Source organism: Ranitomeya imitator, chromosome 5 (assembly GCF_032444005.1).
Source record: "Ranitomeya imitator isolate aRanImi1 chromosome 5, aRanImi1.pri, whole genome shotgun sequence".
Lineage (NCBI taxonomy): Eukaryota > Metazoa > Chordata > Amphibia > Anura > Dendrobatidae > Ranitomeya > Ranitomeya imitator.
Window position 1 is genome coordinate 649,699,328 of NC_091286.1, and position 17,619 is coordinate 649,716,946.

Below are 17,619 nucleotides of genomic sequence, written 5' to 3' on the forward strand. Positions count from 1 at the left end.
GATATAAGAGAGGGTAAAGCTACCCGGTATTTTGCATATATTTCTAACCTTGATTTGAATAGCGTGCCACAGTCATCCGGTAGAAGGTACAGAGAATGGAGAGGGGAGAGCGAGATAAGATATCCATGCATTATTTATGGGTCGCTGCGAGCTTTCAGGATTTTTCTCATCCTAGATAGTAACCACTGTATGCCTGTAAAGATAGCATTTATTGCACGATTAGCTCTATATAATAATGCCGTCACAATGGTAATATATTCTCAGTTTCATCAATCACAGTTATTTAAGTATATATTTGTGTCAGCAGTTAAAATACATTAGCCCGCCTGCAGACGATAATTGGCAGCTTTACATTTGGAGCTTCTCTAACAATATCTTGCCTCAGCAGATAAGGGATTGGAAGGAATTATCAGTTCTCCTTGTCTTTACGCTCAGTGGAGTTATTGGTAAAATGTAAAATGGGTGAAAATTTCATCTTCTGGTAATTTACTGATAAACCCATCCTCTGCTTCCCCCCCACCGCGGACTGCGTGCTACGCCAGGCATTGTCAGTCATAGACCCGTTGCGATGAATTACAGGCCTGGCTTGATGACTTTCCGTGCTTTCATAAGGACAATTTCAGATCTGGCTGACTGTCTCATTTGTCGTCTTGTCCCGGAGGACTTAGAAATGAGGCCGTTGAACGCTTGTACCTTTTTTATAGAACCAAAAACACATGGGCTACTTGCATAGTGAACAAGTCTGTAGAAACCTGTTCACACCACCAAAGAACTTGAAAACGCAAAAGCGCACAGCGAGGTCAAAAATACTCTGTTGTAAAAAAGTCACAGTAAATAAGCAAGTGCTAGTCAAAAAATGAAAAAAAATACAGGGTATTTAGTTAATACTTTTTTTGCAAAAAAATGTATGTTAAGCTGCTCCACCAATCGCCAAGGTATACCCATAATAGAGCAGTCCTATCTAATGTATATATTCCCTATCTGATGTATTTAAAAACCTGATCATCTGTATAGTACCTGTATAAGCAGGGTTCAGAGAGAAAAAATATACATGTGGACATGCAGGATGGAACAGCTACAATGCAAATGACCCACAGAGGAGTGGTGGACTCCCCAGTCTTGTAGAAACAAGAGAACAATTATAGAACCAAAAACACATGGGCTACTTGCATAGTGAACAAGTCTGTAGGAACCTGTTCACACCACCAAAGAACTTGAAAACACAAAAACGCACAGAGAGGTCAAAAATACTCTGTTGTAAAAAAGTCACAGTAAATAAGCAAGTGCTAATCAAAAAAATGAAAAAAAAACACAGGGTATTTAGTTAATACCTTTTTTAGTATGACATCCCTCGTACTTTCAGCTGGCTTGGTCAGAAGGAAGTCGTTAGGAGCGACACGGTTATTCTACTTATATAGATCAAACAAATTAGATAAGGAACGGGATGCAATACCAGATAAAGCCATTTTTCAACAGGGGCACAGTTTCTAACGAAAGGGGGTTTCTCATCTCTTATCTGCAGGAGCAAACCGCTTCCCTGCCGATCGGTTTCCTTCTTCCCTGGGGGGGGGGGGCGGGGCGCTTCTGATGAATGACAGTTCGGACCAGTAGCTCAGTTGATGTACCAAGCAGTGTTCTGTACTGAAGAAGTAAAGGTAAACTGAAGCAAGCCAGGTCGAGCGATCCAGAAAGCTTTAGAACACCGCTTGCATTCTTTACCTAGGATACCGCCCACCGTTATTAGACTGCAGCGGTAGGCAGTAATGTAGACAGCAATCAATAAACTATAATATTAAAAATCTCTCTGCTCTCTAGAACACTGGATTTTTAATAAGAGGTAAATTGGAAAGTTGCTTGGTTTTTTTTACAAACACTTTGCACTTTTAACCATTTGCAGAGAAAACAAAAATATTTTTCTTACCTCATCTTATGGAACCCCTTTAATGCGTTAGAATTTGTTGAATACAAAAGCTGATGTGCTTTCTATGGCTTTACGTGACTAGTTTCTAATTTATTTAGAGGTACTATAAATTATATATTCCTTTTACATGTTCTTAATCCATTTAGGACTTTAAGGACATTGACTGTTGGGTCCTTCACATCCGCTAAAGCTAAGGGCTAATTTAAACTAGTCACGCCACCTTACGATATCTCGGTAAGGCACGCTGGCTTACATTTATCAAGCTGTTTTACTCCAGTTTTTTTTGGATGTAAATTAAAGAAGCATTCCCAGCAAAATTGTTATCCTCTTACAGAGGTTGGTCCACTACTTTTTGATTGATGACCTATTCTTGGGATAGAGCATCAATGTCTGATCAGCAGATGTCCAACACCCCAGCACTCTATGCTGATAAGCTGTTATCGGTGTCGGCACCAGCGACCGCCAGCCGGATGTACTCACTTGCATAGCTGGCCGTCTACTAATAGTGGCAGCCACAGGGTACTAGACATCTACCTTCTATTGATTTGAATAAGAGGCGAATGTTTCGTTTCAAGCTTTGCCCACTACCAGAAGATGACCATCTCTGCAAGTAAGTTCTTCCGGCCAGCGGCATCCGATAACAGTGTTGGACTCTGGCCGATCAGAAATTGATGATCAAGCTAAGGATAGGTCATCAGTAGTGATGAGCGAATATACTCGTTACTCGAGATTTCCCAAGCACGCTCGGGTGTCCTCCGAGTATTTTTTAGCGCCCGGAGATTTAGTTTTCATTGCTGCAGCTGAATGATTTACAGCTATTAGCCAGGCTGAATACATGTGGGGGTTGCCTGGTTGCTAGGGAATCCCCTCATGTAATCAAGCTGGCTAAGAGATGTAAATCATTCAGCTGTGGTGATGAAAACTAAATCTCCGAGCACTAAAAAATACTCAGAGGACACCAGAGATGCTCGGGAAATCTCGAGTAACGAGTATATTCGCTCATCACTAGTCATCAGTTAAAAAGTAGGGGACAACCTCTTTATCCTGAGGATAGGTCATGAATTAAAAAGTTGTGGACAATCTCTTTATCCTGAGGATAGGTCATCAATTAAAAATGAGTGGACAACCTCTCTATCCCAAGGATAGGTCATCAATTAAAAAGTAGTGGACAACCTCTCTATGCCAAGGATAGGTCATCAATTAAAAAGTAGTGGACAACCTCTTTATCCCAAGGATAGGTCATCAATTAAAAAGTAGTGAACAACCTCTTTAACCCATTCTTAAGCCAAACACCAAACGCTGATTAGCTGAAGCTTCGACATTACAACCAAACCAGAAGAGAGAGCTACGAGAATGTTTTTTCTGGCTCAGTTAGAAAGTCAAAGCTGCAGCCGAACAACAGCTCCCACCGGCTGCAGCTACAAGACATCCCCAACCGTAAGAGGAAACAAATGAAACACACAGACAATTACGTTTAATTTAATTTATTTGGTGCATTGTGAGCATTCCGTATGCCACAATATATATATATATATATATATGATATTGTGCAGAAGTTTTAGGCAGATGTGGAAAAAATGCTGCAAAGTAAGACAATTTTCAAAATAGAAGTATTAATAGTTTTTTAATTAACAAAATGCAAAGTGAATGAACAAAAGAGAAATGAAAATTAAATTACTATTTGGTTTGGCATCCTTTGTACTTCAAATCAGCATTATTTTTTTTTCTAGATACACTTGCGCGCATTCAGTGATTTTATAGGAACACAGTAAGGTGAAAGAGTATCCAATTATACCAAACGTGATAATAATCAGCTTTATATGTAGGTTGAATCACAGTCATTAACGGAAACAGCTGTGTCAGAGGCATAAAACTGGGCGAGGAATAGCCAAATTCTGCTACAAAGGTGAGGTTGTAGAAGACCATTCCATGTAACAGGTTGTACAACGTGACAAAACTAATTACAGCAACAAGACACAAGGTAGTTATACTGCAACAGCAAGCTCTCTCCCAGGTAAAAGATTTCAAAGTACTCACTTGTGGAGCTGACCATCTTCTGGGAGTGGCCGAGGCTTGGTATTACACGAGTGAGCACTCTTGGCTGCTGGTCGCCGACACCGATGGCAGCTGCTCAACTGGGATGCTAGGTGTCGTACCCTGGCCGATCAGACATTGATAACCTTTCCTAAGCAAAGCATAGGTCATCAATCAAAGAGTAGTGGACAATCTATTTAAGGCTAGTTTTTGATGTGTTTTCTCAAAAATTGCTATGCAATCCTTAGGCAACCTAATTCAAATATAATCGTGAAGTGTTGTGCACATGATCAGTAATTTTCCTTGAGTATATGCAGTGCGTTTTTTTCTGCAGCATGTGAATTCTTTGTGCATTTCTGCAGCCTTTTTCACCCTTTGACTTCAATTGAGTCAGTCAAATCCGCAGCAAAAACGCAGGTATAAAATGTTTGTGGATTTGCTGAGTTTTTGTTTGCGTTTCACCGACTTCCTATGGTGTTTGCCATGCTGTCATCTGTGCACTGCAGGATCATGCTGTCAGATATCAGCGTGACCCCGCAGCTGTGACCCGCGGTAACGCTACCGCTGGTAAGACTGTCGGTCAGAGCGCTGTGGGATCCTGATGTCAGCGTGACCCGCGGGTCAAAAGCATACCGCAGGTCAGCAGGCATGGGCTGATGAGACTACTGCTCCCATCGGGCTACGTCTGCTGTCACTGATCACAGTGTCATCAGGTGTCGCTGATGGGAGAGGTAGTCTTAGCTGCCGGCGTCTGTGCTCACAGTTAAAAAATAAAGTAAGATAATTACATACATATTCAAATAAAAATAAAAAAAACCATTATATTCACCTCATACCAAATCCCCGATGCCCTCGTCTCCTAGAAATAATGTAAAATAATAAGCCACCATATACTCCCTGTGTGCCGTAGTCAACGTAATCCAGAATGTCCCACGGCTGTGTGACAGTCACGACACATGCAAGGAGAGCCCAACAAACAGGCTCTTCATGCATGTGCTGTGACACAGCCGCGACACATGCAACTCCAGTGCCGATCAGCTGAACAGCTGGCGCAATCCAAGAAGCCGGGTTTCACCTGCAGCTTTTTCGACAAGCGCTATAGCTTGCCGAATAAGAGGGAACCCGAGCAAATTCGCTCATATCTAATTATGACTGATCACAATAGGCCGCCCAGTAATCATTATTCCATAGACTGGAATGGACTATAATTGTTCTCAGCCCGTCTTCTAGCTCACATCACTGGTATCAGTTTGGCCGGAGTTCTCTTTTACTTTTCACTTCGCAAACTTTAGATCAGTTCTGTAAATATTGTAGGTTGTAATGTCATAGAAGTAGTTAGTGGATGGATCATGGTAAGATCTGGCTGTCTACAGCAGGATCAGATATTCCGCGAAGCTTTTTCATGATAACATGACAGCACTGATACTGTTGGATTCCCTTGGATTAACAAGAAATTGTGTTGAAAGCCCCGTGAGCCTAAAATGTCCAACCAGCGTAACTCTACTCTCAGTGGGATGCTGGGATATCACCAAAATAGATTGTAAGGTATGTGGCTGGGTAGTCGTGCTGCAGATAAAAAAAAACACATTTTGGATTATTCGTGCTAATATTCTTAGATGGTCCTTGTGTTCAATAGCATGGTGTTCTGTATTCTGCCCCGAGAAAGTCATTAATGGGATATTCCCACATTAGGTATTTGTGGCGTATCCACGAGGTTGTACTTCTGGGACTCGCACCTGTCACCAAAATTGGGCTTCTTGACTCTTGTCTCGCCCAATGAGACATAAAGGTACATTTCAGAAAAGTTATGGATACAGCTGATCCAGAAGTAGGACCCACAAACATTTCGAAAATACCCTTATATATACTTAAATATACTGTGCAGTGCATTAAAATTGCAAAGAAGGGCAATTTCTTAATTGTTGTTTGTTTTTGTTTTTTATAGCATTCAGGCAAAAATGAATTTGCAAATATGTATAGTTGTTTTTTTTTCATTCGAATGGTGAAAAAAATTCATAAATTTGTACAAAAAAAAAAATATGGCGCCATTTTCCAAGATCTCTAGCGTTTTGAGGGGCATTCATCACAAGCAGTCAGTAAAAACACATATATGATGCAAATAAAATAAATGTTAAATTTTTTTTTTCATTTATTTGGGAGCCCAGATGCGACAAATAGTATTGGCCAAAGTATATATTTTTTATTTGTGTTTGCTTAACATATCTCATGATAAATCTAGGCGTCTGATGATGTGATTGGCAGGTTATTTTTATAATTTCATTAAATTTTTTCATTTTATTGTTTGTTATTTCTCTTTTATTGTTTTTCACATCTAATATTACACACTTAGGATTGTCAAAACTGTATTTGATTTATTTTATTATTATTTTCTATCATTTAGAAGCAACAGCAAAATGAAATAAAAAAAAAAATAAGTAAAAAAACCCCATCATCTAATATCTAAATAATAGAATAAAAAGCCCCGATCTCTACATGTTGTGTATAAGAGCATTCAGCTCAAAATGACTAATCTGATTTATCTACTTGAGAATGCAGCAGCTCTGTTATTCTAAACCCCGCAGCTGAACTCTGCCAGCATGCTGTCCGAATGTCTCCAGTCTGCCAAAAACATGTCTAATCCCAAGATATCCCAATTATTACTCTGGATAGAAGCCTTAAAACATATCTTAACCCCAAGTCAGTAGCACAGAGCGCTGCAAACATCAGGTGGGGGGGAACCGTACACCTGCACCAATATACTGCACCGTCCATTGTATTGTACTGTCCATTATATTGCACCGTTATACTGCATCGTCCATTATACTGTACCATTATGCTGCACTATTATATCTATCTATCTAAAAAGAACAAGAACAGCCCCATCAATTTGGGTACAAAGCTTCCCAGACACAGTCCAGTCCTCAGGAAAATATGGTGGAAGCGGCGCTCCATATTGTGTAGAAAAATATGTTATTTTGATAGCCCATAAGGCGACGCTTCGGCTCTAAGCGTGAGACTTCTTCAAGGCAGTCCCGCATGGTTTTTTTGGCTGTGAAACGTGTGGGGCGGGAGCACCCGCGATAGTTGGTGCGTACCCGAGCACCTGATGCAAAGTCGAGTAGCGAGCACTTTCTCTCCTCACTAATGGTGATGTCTGTAAAGCCCTTCAGAATATGATGATGCTATATTATAAGCAAGGCATCATAAATCTATTTCTCATATTTATTCACCTTCATCCACCGTGATATTGTACAGAGCGGTACCTTAGTAGTAATCCCGTATATATAATATTAAGCTCATATGAAATCAGTCTAGATCAGCTTGTAAGAGGCTGGTCTAGAGGTCTTCTTGACAATCTCCAGGCCTTGCTTAACGCGGTCTCTCCAGAAGAGCACCAGGTTACCCACCCCACATCATCTCCAAAGACCTCTTGTTACACCCTTCAACCTCCAGGTCTCCACCTCTCCTGCATTGGACAAACCTCTCTTGCCTCCAGCCTCTAGTGCTTCCTTCTGTATCCTTCAGCAAAGCTCCTCCAATGGCCGGGACACAGCCAAGCCAGGTTCTCTTCACACCAGGTGCGGACAGTCCACCCGCTGCCCTCTTGGTGACACACACCACTCCTGTCTAAGCCCTCTATTAGCTTTCATCAGTTGGCAGGACCTCATTAGTTGAAATTAAGGGTTTGATTCATGTTTCAGTAAAAGGGACCATGAGTTACTCTAACATCTGCCTGGTGGGCACAGATCGGATTATGTGCGGTTGCTCTGGGTTGGAGTTTTACGATATGAGGTGAGAAGAGACGATGAAGACAGTGTTACCTATTGCTGCACTTCATTATTCTAAAATCAATGTTTTTTCATTAGCGCAACAAAGACAAACGATGGCTGCCACCCGCTCTTCTGCAGAGAGTACATTGTGGTCCTAGCGTGGAGCTGTGTTCTCTCCGTACTGTACACCTGAATACAGCCTCAAGTATTCATTAGTTCTCTCATTTTTTTTTCCTGTTCAATTTGCTCGAAATGTTTTTTTTTATGGCTGAAATTTTTAAAAGCCCCCAAGCAAAATGACTGAATGATGGTTCATTATATAGCATTGTGTTTTAGTTTTTTGTTGTTTTATTTTTTTACTGATTTTTTTTCCGTTCATACAGTCTATTTAATGAGCTATTCAATTTGGGCATATCGTAAGTTGCAAAGATGGAGAAAAGTAAAGAGTAGATGAAAATGAAAATCGTGCTCTTACAGTAATATTGGCACTGCCAAACATAAGCATCTCTTTATTGGGAGCTATATACACCGCAAAGTCATGGGCTTGAAACTGGTATGATGGCACATGTTCTCTACAGGTAAGAGGTGTAGTCTGTGCACCGCCGTATGGTGTCCTTAAGTAGAGGCGTGACGTGCAGCTCCTGGGACTCGAATCCAAATCTGTACCCGTGCCCCTGCCTCATCTCCGACGTGCCATTTATTCTGTCAGTACCTTCATAAAGCAGCAGATGGTCTTCGTTCCACTACAGAAAGCAGAGCCCTGGTTTACCTCTGCACCCTCCCATATTTATACCTCTACCTTCAAATAGCATTGCTTCAAGGGAGCAATACCTCCATGGAATACTCTGAGATGCCTCATGCTTTGGGAGCACTCCAGTGGTATGAGGTTGTTACCGTCATTGGGTTCCTATATAGTCAACAGGATCTACTCTATTTAATTGCTTGGAAATCTCCAAACAATGGCAAACGACTCCCCAGATCCTTCTATTCTTTTTGTACTTTAAGAGTGGAGCTTTTGGGCTCACAACATCTGTCTGATTTGTCAGAAGATAAATTTACAGTAGATGGAAATTGAGTTGAGCATAAAATTCTGACATTATCTCTCTTCTTTCCTCATTTTTCTTTACTAGTATTTTTCAAGCTTATAGTTCTATGGGATATCCATATTTAATGTGTGTTACTTAGTAGTACAAGACACAGACAGGACTTCTTAACGAGTCTTGAGGTGGCAGGAATGCTGGACAGCTAATGCATAGAATGTGTGGCAAGTCATGATGGCTCATGTGCCTCCTCCATTCAGTTATAGGTGCCTCATAACTCATTCTGCACCTTAACTTGTTTGTCTACTCTTCTAACCAGATGACACTTCTGTCCAACAGCAACGATAAATTGTCCCTTATTGGTCACCAGGTGTGAGTCTATGTTCTGGTGACCAAGGACAATTCATGAATGCTGGTTTATCGATGTGTCTTCTTGAGTGATGAAGATGGATACTAGAATACTTCTAGAATACTTCTACCATGCATTCAAAGCAATCTGTTTGAATTTTTACCCTGTACTCCTAACTACACGAACTGAACTGCCTACCAACTGAGGTACATAACCATAACTGAACCTTTGTCATCTTACTACTCTTGTTCTGACTACCCGCTTCTAGTACATTTCCATCATTGACCCCTGACTTCCTGACTATGTTACGTCTCACCTCACTACCACAATTGTACAGAACCTGCCTGACATCCATTGCCAACTTCTAGATTATCCTTCCTCTAGTGTTAGCTTTCTGTTACTCTTTCTTATGTTAACGGGTCGGTTTTGACCCGTGTCTTAAATCACCCCTAGGATACCCTAAAAACAGTTATTTATGATCCAATTTGTTTCTTACCTCTTAGTTACCTTGTTAGGGTTTCTCATCCATGGAAGGATTGATTTTAATATTTTTGTTGTGGCCCCCTGGGCCTTTCATATGAGAGCATACCCTTCATTTTCAATATAAAAATATTGTCAAATGAACCTCAAGAGAATAATATAAACTATACTCTGCAAAGTACCAACTCTAAGCTGATTTGGCCATACATGCCTGGACATGTCCCTAACTCAAGTTGTTGGAGGTAGAGCTGGCTGTGGGCTGTTGGTTTATATTGTGTTCATGAGTTCAGTTTTGGGACTTATTATTGTTTTTTTACTCTTATATTAGACCTGGGTCGAAATTGACCCCAACAACACAAATGTTATAATTTTAATAAAGGCATTTTACAATTTAGTAAAATAGTTTTATTTTATTGTATTTTGTTTAACACTAAGTTCCTGAAAAAGTCAAAAAGTCTTGATGCAATAAACAAATGTATGTAGAATTTGTATCCATTTAAAACCTAAAACGGGTCGGTCACGACCCTAACACTAGAGGAAGGTTATAATATATCAGATTCAAACCCCTTCATGTGGAACCCTTCTTGAGACAATACACATTTATTAACATTTCTCATTATAACCATAGCAGCTTATCAATTTTTTTTGGGGGGGTAGGTTAGGTTCCACATTGGCTGATGCACAATAGCAGGTTGTCCAGGACTTAGATATTGAAGACCTTCGGATCTCCTTGGCTTGTTTGACTACTCTTCTAACTAGAAAACACATTTATCCACCAACCACAAATTGTCCTTTATTCGTCACCAGACACATCTCTTTGTTCCATAAGTTGGTCATCAATATAAGATTGGTGTTGGTCTGACATTTGGTACCCCCATCTACTAGTTATTTGCAGTTTCAGCGGTTGTACACCATATACAGAGTCGGGAAACGGCTACTGTAGGTGAATTTGTGCCAACCAGTTGTTTTTTGAGTATGGTAGGATTTAGACCATTAAAGGTATATACAAAACATATGAGTATTTTATATCATTTCATGATATCGGCTTTTTCAGGAGCCACCAGATCTCCGCATTTCACCTTGGCAACCAGTTATCCGAGCAGGACCTAATCGAAACCCTTCTGAACTCTTCCACATGGAGATTCTATTACAGAATCCATCTAGACGAGCTTTCCTCTCACAATTCTCTTAGTGCACCGTCTATTGCTCTCTCATTAATTGGTTCAATCAATACTCATACTTTCATCCTCGAGAAGGTCACTAGAATATTCAACCTGTCCTGTAAGAAAATGAAGCTTTCTCTTATCATTACCTGTGTCAGGGCCATTAACCCTCAGCTTCTTCTTACGTCCATTACTTCATGTAATGTGTAAGAATAGGATTTTTACTGTTTTTTTTATTACTTTTTTTGCATGTCTACCTCGGTATTTGCAAAAAAAAAATAAGAGCGGGAGCCAGGAGTACACAATCTCCACCATGTGATGAATGATGAGTGCACTCTTCCCCCGACATTTCTGTTGAAATTCTAAGCTTTTGGTGCACCATAAATTATAATTAAAGGCTCTCAGTCGTTAATGTACACTCAGCAGCATACATCTCATTAACCGTATTTATCTGAAATTACTACTTTGCCAAATTGATATTGGCAGTCAAGTGGGTTCTTGAAAATGTTTTCTTGCAGGCGTCCATACCCGAGTGTAAGCAGCCTACCACGTGCTTGCATTTCCAGGCACGGAAAGCATCAACTAGGATCTACATGTGTACGGCTTTAACGTATTTAGCATAGAAATAGAGGTCTAGCCCATGCCATGTAGCCTCGTAGCTATTCCTGGAGACGTAGATATTTGGTACAAAAGAATATATTGCTGCCCCCGTAATTCATGTTTTGCTCAGTGCTGTTAGGACAATCTACTAGACTTCCTTGTGTATTCATTTGCCTCCGTCACCTTGGCTCCTTTTCCACGCGTTTCGCTCTGCCATACCTTCTGAGCTCGGAGAATTGCCAAATTTTAAATTCATTGTTTGAGTCTTTGTTCCATGTCGTACACAAAGGGGAGGATGGAAGTGCCGCTCCTGCTGCTGTCTTCTCTGTCCGCTCATGACGGATGATAAAATTCATTGCAATGAAAAAGGGGTTTATTTGAAAGGAACATGGAACCATGCCTGCTTGGATATGAGCATGGTCTTTTATTATTTACACGCCAAATGCGAGATGCAACATCAAGCAGGACATAATGTTCCATTTTACAACCCAAATGTGTCTCACTGGGTATTTCTAGGGTTAGAAACAATTTTTATGTCTTTAGTAATCTTGTGGAACATGATTATTGTGTGTTAAATGGATACAAATTTGTCAAAGTACCTTGTTCCCTATTCCTGGCTTTACTGGCAAAAAGAGTATATTGCTATATTGACCAACTACAGATGGAGTCCTTCTTTAATTATCCTCCTGACATATCACGTGTTGAGTGGAGTGTCGTGTTCAGCTTTGAAAATAACATATACTGTATTTTGTAATACTCTGCTGGGAGATGATTATGCTATATGTGTCTATATCTGGCCACCTATTGCTTGTGATGGGAATTGCAGCCTGTTGAAGCTTTTACTAACATATTGTTAAAAATGTATTGATTTTTTATTTTGAGCTATTGTATGCTTATGGGGTTGTCTTTTCCATACATACAGTACATGGATAAAACTTTTGGGACACTTACTGTTATGGACTGACCTGGTTTGGAGTACTGATATTGCAACCACTAGAGGCAGCATCGGCAGGTAGCATGGTCAGGGATAGCCAAGGAGTCGGTACACAGGATCAGCAATGTATTTTGAAGGAATAAGCAGGAATCATAGTCAGGGAAGCCAGAGGTCATTAACAGGAGCAGCAATGTCGTTTGAAGGAATAAGCAGGAATCGTAGTCAGGAAAGCCAGAGGTCATTATCAGGAACAGCAATGTCGTTTGAAGACGCAGCAGGTGGAAGGAAGCTTGACTAGAGGCTGATAGCTCTATAATCAAGGAAAGGAGAGCAAGGCCAGGTTTAAATAGGGTTTTCAATCAGGATGGAGCCAATCAGAAACTCAGAGTAGTGACAAACAGGAAATCAGAGTGGAGACATCAGCAACAACATAGGTACAAGTATTTGGGTTTAGCAAGCTGAATAGCGCAGAGGGAAGAGCTGCCGTCTCTTGCACAGAAGTTGCTGGGTTCGAATGCTGACACATATTACACTAAGGAGCTTCTATGACATCCCACTCTAAATTCATAGCATAAATATGGAGGGAGCTTGTTCTCCTTTACAGGTATAGCAGCTTTCACTTTTCTGGAAATACCTTCTACAAGGTTTTGGAGATGTCGTTTGGGAATTTTTTTCCCCTTCATCCAGAAGAGCATATGTGAGGTCAAAAACTGATGTTGGAGGAGAGGCCGGGCTCACAATCTCCAGTCTAGTTGATCTCCAAAGGTGTTGGATGGGGTTGAGGTATGGGTTCTGTGCAACTGATCACGTTCTTCTACCCCAAAGAAGTCCATCAACAATAACTGTATGGATCTTATATACTAGGCATACAGTTGGCACAATGCAGTCAGACTGGCAACGTTCTCCTGGCATTCATCAAACCCAGACTCATCAATCAGACTTCCAGATAGAGATGGGTCACTACACAGAACAATGCTCTATCTCAGTGTCTCTTCCAACTTGTCCGTTACTCGCTTTACTTGTTTGGATGCAGTCAGATGGCCATATAAATCGTAACAAGACCAGAATGCAGTACACGGACTGGCCGCTGGCTCTCCCGACCCAAGTGTGACAGTTTGATTTGTTTTTATGCATCTGTCAAGCTTGGGACGGGAATGTTGTCGACCAGAATTGTACACTGCATTCCAATCTTGATCCAATTTATACTGTCGTCTGACTGCGCCCTTTAGGTGAGCACGGTTTGAATGGATTTATCTGTTGGTACATTAGAGTACTGGTCTTGGGAAGCTTTTTTTGCTCTATGATAGGCTACCTCTCCATGATTGATAGTCTTGTTTTTGGTCAATCCTATCAGAAGGCTGAGTTCAGGATAAAAATAAGCAAAAACAAACTAAGGCTATTATCAACCATTTGTGGCTTATATGCAAATTATGTTACACATGTACAAGAGGTAATTCACATTCTAGGACCCCTACCCATAAAACTCCCTAAACTACTTACTAAACTCCTGTAGCCTTCAACTGAAAGAGCAGCATGCTATGGAGATTTCTGTCCATTTACTGTAGTCTGTAGCTTCTTAATTTGCTGGATTGGAAGTCGAGGGACCCCTGTTGTCCATGTTGGAGGCTCCAAATCTTATAGGAAATGATAGAAGTTGCAACTTGGTACTGCCGCATTTGTACACAAGCCTAAGGTCATGGAGCCTTATAGGGTTGTTCCTAAAAGATAATTTGCAGAAAGGTGGGGTCTAAGCAGTTTCATCCCCAAAAATCCCAAAACAAGGCTCTAAAATACTCCATCTGAATGGAGTACAGGGCTTGGAAAGTTCACGGAGAAGTGGTGAACATGTGTGACCACTTCTCCATTCTCATGGAGCATTTGCGAGTCCTCTGGATCATTTGGGGTTTCAGTGGTCAGACCTCCACCTCTCCGTAAGTTATTACCTATCTTAATGCTTCGTTTAGAGAATATCCTTTTAGTTTAGATAACGCCATAAGAACACATTGTCCATATCATATGGACACAGTGATTATTTTGCCGGTTTTTGGGATGGATTGAGCTATACTAAGCTAGCTGAATCAGCCAACGAGAGGGAATACTGTGCTTCCTACACAGCTGTGATAAGGACGGACGTGCTTGGGATTATTTGTTTTGGCAGCACTAAAGCTTCTTTGTCTTTTATCTCTAAATACTAAATAATATTATTACGGCGCAGACAGACTGTAAACAAGTGTCCAAGTACGTTATACTAAAAATAAAATGCTGCTTTGTGCCGGTGACACTAATCTCTTGTTAAAGCGCAATAAACACCGCCGCCACTCATCCACCGGGCAGGCCTACTCATTGGGTCTGGCAACCTTTCTGTTATGAGAAAATGAACCACTGATTATAAGTATATTATTAATAAAACGTGTACACAGTATGGCACTTAAAGGGATTGTCCAGGATTAGAAAAACATGACTGCTTTCTTCATGAAACAGCGCTAAACCTGTCCATGGGTTGTGGCTCATTTTCCATTTGTGTTGTGCTATTACGGATATGCTCCATTGAAGTGAAGGAGTCTGAGTTCAATACTTGACACAACCTATCTGTAGGTGTGGAGCCATTTCAGAAAGGAAGAAGATATTGTTTCTACAAATCTGTAGAACACCTTTAAATCAATATGGATGAATTGTAAGCTAGAGCGGAAATAAATAATGAATATTTCCCAAATGGAAACCCTCTTGAGCTATCACGATATTCTATGCAATGGCATTCTGCTCTGGCTAGAAAAAGAGGGGTCTTCAGCAGGCACCCCTAAGATTGAGGACTGTCTCCACTGAGTATTTTAATACTTCTTATATATGTGTAATATGAGACCAGATAAGTGTCACTCGGGTGTCAGGTGTGACAGACAGTCATCCTGGGTCTTTGCGATTAGCACAAGCACCTTCTTGATTTTTGCATCTCTGTTATGGAAAGATGTCTGTTTGACAACCCTCTCTGTCTCTAGTTGTAGTAGGGACTGACTAGTGGTAACCCCCTCCCTAACCAGGGCCTATCGCTAGGATCAGGCAGGGATTAGGTTCCTCCTCAGCGATAGGTGCAGAACCTATATAGGGATGGTTAGGGACAACAGGGCGATCTTAGATCTGCATAGGGGCTTCCACTACTCACTTCCCTAGTGTTTTGGCTCCTCCCTCTCCCCGTTGTTGTGCACTTGTCCTTCACTCAGCATGACAATAAGGCCATCCTAAGGAATACAGGCCCTTCTGTTGCAATTTTCTACCAAGGGCGATGGGTAGAAATAAACACCTGAGACTACTTTTTCGTATTACTGCATTGAATACTTGGCTTAGAGGCAAAATTATTTAACAAAATGTTGCCAAGTAATATAGCAGTCCCTGAAACAGGCTTACTAGGCCTCAATGTAGCTTCACTAGGAAAACACAGTCACATGGCCCATCTAACTCTAACTTTTGATCATGGGCTGGTTTCTTTTGTTCCACGTCCAGGACAACCTGCCAGCTCAAGACTTTCAGCTGTGGCGGACTACCAGTTGTTGAGCCTTCTTCATGCTTAACACCAATGTTTAACCTTATAGTGCAGAAACTTCCCTCTTAACAAATTTCCCATTGCCAAGGGGTGGCCCAATCCCCCAAATAATACTCGTAAGTAACTCTCTTACTCCTGTCAGTCATTTGTGGAAAGCTTCACCATTTGCCATGAACTTTTCTTACAATCACACACAACATTACAGAACACTGTTACGCCCAACACAAGAGATTTGCTCATACAAAGTGACACCAATATGGACACCAATGTAATGCCTCACAACCATCCCGGATTTTGAGAGGTGTCCCGGGAGGTTGGCGGCATGTCCCATTTTCAACCATATCGACGTCTTTAGCATGCAGATACAGTTGAATATAATGGGGAAAGGGCACCACTCATGTGTGATACTTGAGGCTCGGTGTCGGAGGCGCGATGACATCACTACATCATGCTTGCTGTGCCGCGACACAGACACAACACATAGCAGAGGTCTGCTTTGCCCTTCATGGGAATGGGGCTAGGTTAGCTTTATTTTTTCTTAATTTGCCAGTGGAGTTAGGGAGAGGTGCAATGTGGGACATCATACTGTGTTGGGGAGACACCGTGGCAGAATTATACTGTGTGGGGGAAGCATATGGGGGCATATTACTATGTGGGCATCAGAGGGAGCATCATACTGTATTACATATTGGGGACACTATAATGACTATGGGGGTCTGAGTGGTTATAATTGTTCTAGAGAAACTGTTGAGGTTTTATTGTATTTGACGGTTGGGTGCTCTGTGGAAATGGAAAAGTGGGGGGCATCAATCTGTTTTGGTAAGGGGTAATGTGTGGGCATTAATGTGTATAGGGGCATCTTTGAGACTACATACAGAGTGAAAATACTTTGGAGCTTCACTAGGACCATAAAGTTCTGTGTGGACACATAAAAAGGACTGAACTGGTTTAGGTGTTATCCAAGAATCCAGAGGCACCAGAGGATTATCCTCTGGTGCATCGGGATTCTTGGATATTCTACTGTTTTTTTGGGGCCTAGCTGGGAGGCCCTGCCAACCAAGCACAGAATCAATGGTGCATGGGACTTGGACACTGAATTAAGTAGGTGTATGGTTAAACAATTAGCTGCTGCGCACGCCACAATGGGTGTTGTTCCCCTTTCCTATACTTCAGAGTTGGGAGATTGGTATGCCCTGCAGGTGAAGGGGAAAGCCACTTACAATTCCACATTTAAGGATAATTGTATAACCAGCAGCTTGCCCATTAAATGTGTTGCTCCATCTTGGAAACTCATGGCATATCCGCGCATAAAAATTTTTTTTCTGGGATATATATATATATATATATATATATATATATATATATATATATATATATATATATATATATATATATTTATATATATATATATGTGTATAAAAGTATTATAAATGTATATATAGTAACTATTATATATTATAAATTATATATTATAATTATGTAATACTAATAGTATAATAACATGTCATCTAAAATATAATACATTGTAATAATATTAATAAAAATAAAATATTGTATATTTATTGCATTATAATATATTATACATATAATTGTATTTTATGTATATTTGTAATATTTATAATATACAGTTTGTATGACATAATAATATAATTATATATATATATTTTATATTGGCTTTTATCATGGCAGATTGAGATATGTGTGAGACTGAGGAGGTCAGCGGAGCCTTTCTGAATGAAATACGCATTATAAGTAGGTGACGCTGACACTTAACAGACATTTCTTATTTCATC

General features: G+C 40.6%; 1 protein-coding gene across 2 annotated transcripts in view; it reads left to right on the forward strand.

Moving 5' to 3' along the window:
• KLHL29 (kelch like family member 29) overlaps positions 1-17,619 on the forward strand; it is a 991,490-nt gene that overhangs the window by 137,554 nt on the left and 836,317 nt on the right. The window lies entirely within an intron of this gene.